The 6,480-nt window shown below is 35.2% G+C and overlaps 1 non-coding gene across 1 annotated transcript; it reads right to left on the bottom strand.

Annotated features, from left to right (window-relative positions):
• Positions 1-286: 286 nt before the first annotated feature.
• Positions 287-393, bottom strand: LOC125939178 (U6 spliceosomal RNA). The gene has a single exon (XR_007462941.1). It is a non-coding gene; the product is annotated as a U6 spliceosomal RNA (small nuclear RNA).
• Between the last annotated feature and the right edge of the window lie 6,087 nt (positions 394-6,480).

The raw sequence follows: 6,480 nt of genomic DNA, 5'->3' as shown, positions 1-6,480 counted from the left end.
GGTCTGCTACTACCCTTATGTGTCTACCCTTGTAGGTGAAGGCCCATTTTTCCCTAGCTGCTTTCAGAATTCTCTCTTTATCTTTGTATTGTTCCAGTTTCATTATGATATGCCATGGTGAAGACCTATTCTTGTTGAATCTGAAGGGAGTTCTCTGTGCCTCCTGGATTTGGATGTCTGCTTCCTTCCCCAGATTAGGGAAGTTCTCAGCTGTAATTTGTTCAAGTAAACCTTTTGCCCCTTTCTCTCTCTCTTCTTCTTCTTCTCGAACTCCTAAGATACAGATAAAAATATGGAATGTTTTACAAATGTGCTTGTCATCCTTGCACAGGAGCCAGGCCAACCTTCTCTGTATCGCTCCAATTTTAGTGTATGCGATGCCAAAGTGAGCACTGTATATGATCTGTAAAGATAGGTGATCTTAACGTATATGTCTTTTAGATATGTCTTTGGATAAATTTAGTTGCTTATCTTAACTGCTAGAGAATTTCCTAGAAGAAAAGCACAAGCAGGTACCTAGACAGTCATTTGATTCCCTGTTAGTACAGGAAAATCCACCTCTGTCATTTAATATTTCCCATCTTTTATGTCTTTTGAATTTTCTCTGTCATAGTTGGTCATTGAGTTTGCATACTGATGAGAAAAAACTGCGTAGCACCAAGAACATTTATTCAAACTGGAGAAGGCTCTGGAACAGTGTTACAAAAAGGTCTTAGAGAGGACAACTATATAATCAATTGGCTAGTTATAAATAAGGGAGTTTAGAGGAGAGAAGAGGAACAAGGTGAGACTTAGTGATGGAAACCAGAATCCAAGAGAAACCTGGAATCATTTATACCCTTAACTCTCTTCATTCAAAGCCACCTGATGTAATCTTTTTAAGAAAAGCTTAAATGCAATTGTAAAACATGCCCTTATGACAAGTAGTTAGTTTGACGCAATATTTCTGAGTTTCACTTTAAAAGTGGAAAACCAAAACATAAACACACGAGTTGTTAGGTGATAATACAAACTAATACATTTCAAAATTACATAAAGAAAATTTCCACAAGATATAGTCGTTTATTAATAATATATCCATATTACTGTAAGATTTCAGATGTTTTAAGAAAATGCTGATTTCCTTGCAAACTGTGGCCAGAGAACTCCTTAATCAACAAAAATTCATATTAAAGACTTTATCATGTAAAATTGAATGTTCCTGTATTTAAATATATACTACAAGAAAGATATTAGGAAAAGATATTGATAATTGCTATGGGTCTATGAAAATGCCATTTGACTTTGTCCTCTCTAATAATAGTGTCAGTTACATGAATGGAGATGTAAAAAGAATAATATTCAAATATAGAATTGAAATAAAGTGGAAAGAAACACTAGTATCCTTTTAAAAGATAGTATTTTCAAACAGTGGGTAAATGATAATGTGATGGGATTTACCAGGTATAAAAATTAAGGCTTGCATTTAGATTAAAATACAAACAGCTTCTCAGATGACTGTGGTGGTCTGCCTTCAGTGTCCACATTAATGTGGCCAGGAGATTTTAACGACCACAAATTCTACTGGAGCAAATATTGAGACAGAACTTGTCAAAACCCACATGTGATTTTGAGACTGCTTTAATAAAAGGACATTCACTAGATCAATAAAACTAATTGTTCTTCACTATTTTGGAGAGGGTAGCCAAATATGGAGGCTTGATTTAGATTCAAGGCACATTGTTTGAATAAAACAGGTTACATTTCAATGGTGATCTGGAATCCAGGATGTATAAATAAGTATGAAGGACCTGGAGCTATCAATTCTGAAAAGGAGAAAATGAAGAGAATAACTGAGAGTCAGAATCAAACATCTGAAAAGCCCTGAGGGGAGAACACACTTGTGTTGTTCTGCTCCAGAGGGCTGAGCTATGACCAATGATTCGGTAGGAGTGAGACATTTTGGGTAATAAGAAACTGCATGGTAGAGCAGCAAAGTGTGCAAGCTCTGGAGCCAGACTGCTTAGGTTTCAATCTTCAGGGCACTGGGTGGCTCAGCTGGTTAAGCATCTGACTTCGGCTCAGGTCATGATCTTGCAGTCTGTGAGTTCAAGCCCCGTGTCGGGCTCTGTTGATGACAGCTCAGAGCCTGGAGCCTGCTTCAGATTCTGTGTCTCCCTCTCTCTCTACCCCTCCTGTGCTCGTGCTCGCTCACTCTCTCTCAGAAATGAACAAACATTAAAAAAATCTAGTCTCCTTCTTTACCTAGGTGTATAATCTTGGGCTTGATTTTTCAACCTTGTGTATCCTATTATCTTAACCAAAAAAAGTACAATGGGCTCTGTTGAATACTAAATGGATCAATACAAGTAAACCATTTGGAGCATTTGGAATATTAGTGAAGGATCAATACATATTAGTTTCTCTTCTAGATTTTAGACCTCTCCAATAATAAAAGTGATTGTGATAAATGCTCGCCGTAGTGAAGCATGTATGCAAGTTTTTGCTTCCTGTAAACAAATTGTAGAATTTTTGTCTTGGATCCTCTTTGGTAGTGGTGATATTTAGAACTGCTGGTAATTATGAGTCATTCATTATTAGGTATCTACATCTATATGACACCTTTTACAGAGTCTTTGAAGGGTCAGATTATTAGGTGCACATCTAGGTATAAGGCAATGTGAATCATCCTGATTTCACTCCTTTTTATTTTACTTTTTCATGGTGGTTTCTTCTCTTTTCTCCTTCTCAAAATGCTTCTCTAAAGTTAATATAGTTTTTGATTTATTCAATGCAGATGTAAATAATTGTTGTGTTGAAAAGTGAATTTTCCCAGGAAATGTATTTATATATATATATATATATCTAATATAACAGATGGTCTAAAGACTTTATCTAAAAGGGCTGTATATCTAATTTGAAATTTTAGTTAATGGTAACCCTTTGGTTGTAAGGAGACTCTGAAATTATTCATCAAGTCACTAATTCTACTTTTGAAGAAAGATGATATCATTAACTCTCTACAACTTGTAGGGAGGGGTGGTGGACTGCAACAAAGAGATATGGGAAGTGTCATTATTAATTGAGCACAAATGTGAATTATGGTCCCTGTAATACCCTAGAGATTCCTTTTAGTCTCCTTGTCCATTCATTTTCATAGATAAGGTTTTGCCAAGTCTCTTTCTGAGGTTTCTTGTCTTTTCAAAAAATATTTCTCCATTTACTTCTTGCTCCTTAACATTTTTTTAAATTATTTTTTTAATGTTTGTTTATTTTTGAGAGAGAGAAAGAGACAGAGCACAAGTGAGGGAGGGGAGAGAGAGAGGGAGACACAGAATCCAAGGCAGGCTCTGTGCTGACAGCTCAGTGCAAGGCTCGAACTTACAAACTGCAAGTCATGACAGGAGCTGAGTTGACACTTAACTGACTAAACCACCCAGGAGCCCCTCCTTAATATTTTTAAAGCTTCGTTTACCATCAGCTGTTTCATGACTCCCAAAATTTTACCTCCAAACCACTCTCATAGGTCAAAAATTGTATTCCCTTGGAATTGTAAAGTTTAAAAAACCCCTCAAACTCAGCGTTGCTAAAGTTGAACTGAACGGTTTCTTCCTATAAACCTGGTTCTGCTCCAAGTTTCCCTATAGCATGTAAAGGAATCTCCATTAATAGTTGAACAAGACAAAAACCTAGGAGTCCTGCTTCCGTCTTCTCTCTTCTTTTCCCTCACCTCCTTATATCCAATCTGGCATTGAGGGCTATATATTTTACCTCTTAAATATCTCTCAATTCTGTATATGCCTTTGCAATCAATAACTTCTGCCACATTCCCAAGGTTCAGAAGCTTTCTAACCTCTCCCATTCCTTCCCCCTTTCAGTCCATTCTTTATAAGGAAACTAAAAAGTACAAACAGAAAATGTTCTTTCTTTCCTTACTTATAGATAACTTTAATATGAGATAATTGACATAGAATAAACTGCACATACTTATAGAATATAAGCTGCCCATATAACATGTAAAATTTAATAAGTGTTGACATATGTGTAATCCCCAAAATTACAGAAAAAAAAAAACCCATGATAATGAACAAACCACACAAAATTTCCTTCTGCCCCTTGTACTCCTTGTCTTATTCCCCTCCTTATCTACACTCCTTGCTCCATGCAACTGCTGAGCTGCTTTCTGTCACAATAAATTTGTTGGGACTTTCTAGAATTCCATATATATGGAACCATGAGACGTATACTCTTCTGTCTGGCTTTACTTACTTAGCCTAATTATTTTGAGATTATCTATGTTACACTAACAATAACGTATTCCTTTGTATTGATGAGTAATATTCCTTTGTGTAGCTATACCACTGATTTTTTATCCATTTACCTGTTGACGGATATTTGAGATGCTTCCAGTTTGGGGCTATTATAAATATAGCTGCAATGAACACTATGTAAAATTCTCTCTGAATATACATTTATCTGGGTAAATAATACCTAGAAACAGAATGCATTGGTCATAGGATAGCCTTATATTTCACTTTTTAAGGTACTACAAAAGTGCTTTCCAAAGTAATTGTATGATACATTCCAAACAGCCAAAAGTGAAATTTCTATTGGCTTCACATCCTCACCAATACTTAATATACTTAGTCTTTTTAACCTCAAATATTATTCTGTGTGTGATTTAGTATCTTATTGTGGTTTCAATTTGTATTTCTCTAGTGGTGATATTGAAAAGTCTTTTCATGTGATTGTTTTCCGCCCATATCTTTTTTAGTGGAATATTCTTTCAAGTCTTTCACCTACATTTTAAAAATTGGTTCTATTTTTCTTAAATCTGAATTGTTCAAGTTATCTATATACTCTAGACAGACTTCTTTTGAGAGATACATGTTTTGTAAATATTTGCTACCAGTCTGTAGCCTGCTTTTCTATTATATAAAATATAATTTTGTTGTTACAGTTATATTAGTGTCCTTTAAAGAACACAATTTTGGAGGTTCTTGGGTGTCACAGTTGATTAAGCATCCTACTTAGGCCCAGGTAATGATCTCACAGTTTGTGGGTTCGAGCCCTATGTCAGGCTCAGTGCTAACAGCTCAGAGCCTGTAGCCTGCTTCGGATTCTGTGTCTCCCTCTCTCTCTGCCCCTCCCCCAGTTGTGTTCTCTCTCACTCTCTCTCTCTCTCTCTCTCTCTCTCCCCTCTCTGTCAGAAATAAACATAAAAATTTTTAAATAAAAATATAAGGAACAAAGTTTTCATTTTGATGAAGTCCAATTTATTGATTTATTTTCCTTTAGTTAGTACTTAAGAATTTTGGGCAAGAAAATAGTTACTTAGAGTTTTACCTAGTTTCTAGTTTCTTCTAGAAATTTCGTAGGCATAGCTGTTACATTGTTGTGTGGGAATGTTGTGTGATCCATGTTTAATTAATTATTATATATAGTGTCAGGTAAAGTTGAAGCTTATTTCTTTGGAACCAGTATCTTTTTGAAACAAGATTATAATTTATCCCATTGAATTGTCTTGGTACTTTTATTAAGAATCAGTTGATTATGCGTGTGTATTTCTAGACTCTTCTATTCCTTTGATCTATGTATTTGTCTTTACTCTAATACCAGACTGTGTTGGTTACTATAACTTTATGTCTTGAAATCCAGTAAAATAGGTTCTTCCCTTTTTTTTCTTCATTTTCAAAATCATACTTACTGTTCTATGCTCTTTGCTTATCCATATGCATATATTCTGTTTGGTACATTAATTAACATTCATCTTTTAGATAACAACTCAGATATCCCTTCATCAGCAAACTTTTTCCTGATCCCATCTTTGAATACATAATTTCCCAGTACCATAGGCTCTTTCTACCTCCTTTAATTTTTCCTTCAGAGAACTTGCTACAATGTGTAATTAGTTGGGTGTTTGTTTTTGTTCTTGTTTTACTTAATTTTTGCTTCTTCCCTTCTGAAGGCAGGAACTGTATCTTTTTACAAACACAGAATTTAGTAGAGACAGTCCTCATTTCTCACAGTTTTGCTATGCAAAAATTCCAGTTATCGCTGAAATTAGTTCAATAACACCAGTCCCCAAAAACACGGTTTATGTTTCAGTTACTACTATGTATTAACTGTGAGGAATTACCCAAAGTACAAACATTGCTGCTAAATCTTCAATACCCACACAACTATGTGAATAACGTATGGCTTGTGTTTTTCTTTGTTTGTTTTTGTTTTTGTGTTTTTTCCCCCTAAAATCTGTCAGTGACTGGTCCTTGCATATCTGTTATTCAGTTTATGTACAGACAGCAAAACATAAAATTACATTTCCTCCTTGGCCCCCAGTGATAAACCCATATGGCACTTTCCAAAAATGTAAATTGAAAGACAGGTTGCCCAACAAAGAAAGAGTGCTGAAAAGAAACAAAAAGTGGTAATGTTGGAAGTGAAACTCAAATTGCACACCCATGGAGTTACAGAAGAAATAACCAACAGAGGGAATGTTAA

This window comes from Panthera uncia (assembly GCF_023721935.1).
Source record: "Panthera uncia isolate 11264 chromosome B2 unlocalized genomic scaffold, Puncia_PCG_1.0 HiC_scaffold_24, whole genome shotgun sequence".
Classification (NCBI taxonomy): Eukaryota; Metazoa; Chordata; class Mammalia; order Carnivora; family Felidae; genus Panthera; species Panthera uncia.
The sequence above is the reverse complement of the archived record's forward strand: the minus strand, read 5'-3'. Positions and strand labels throughout refer to the sequence as shown.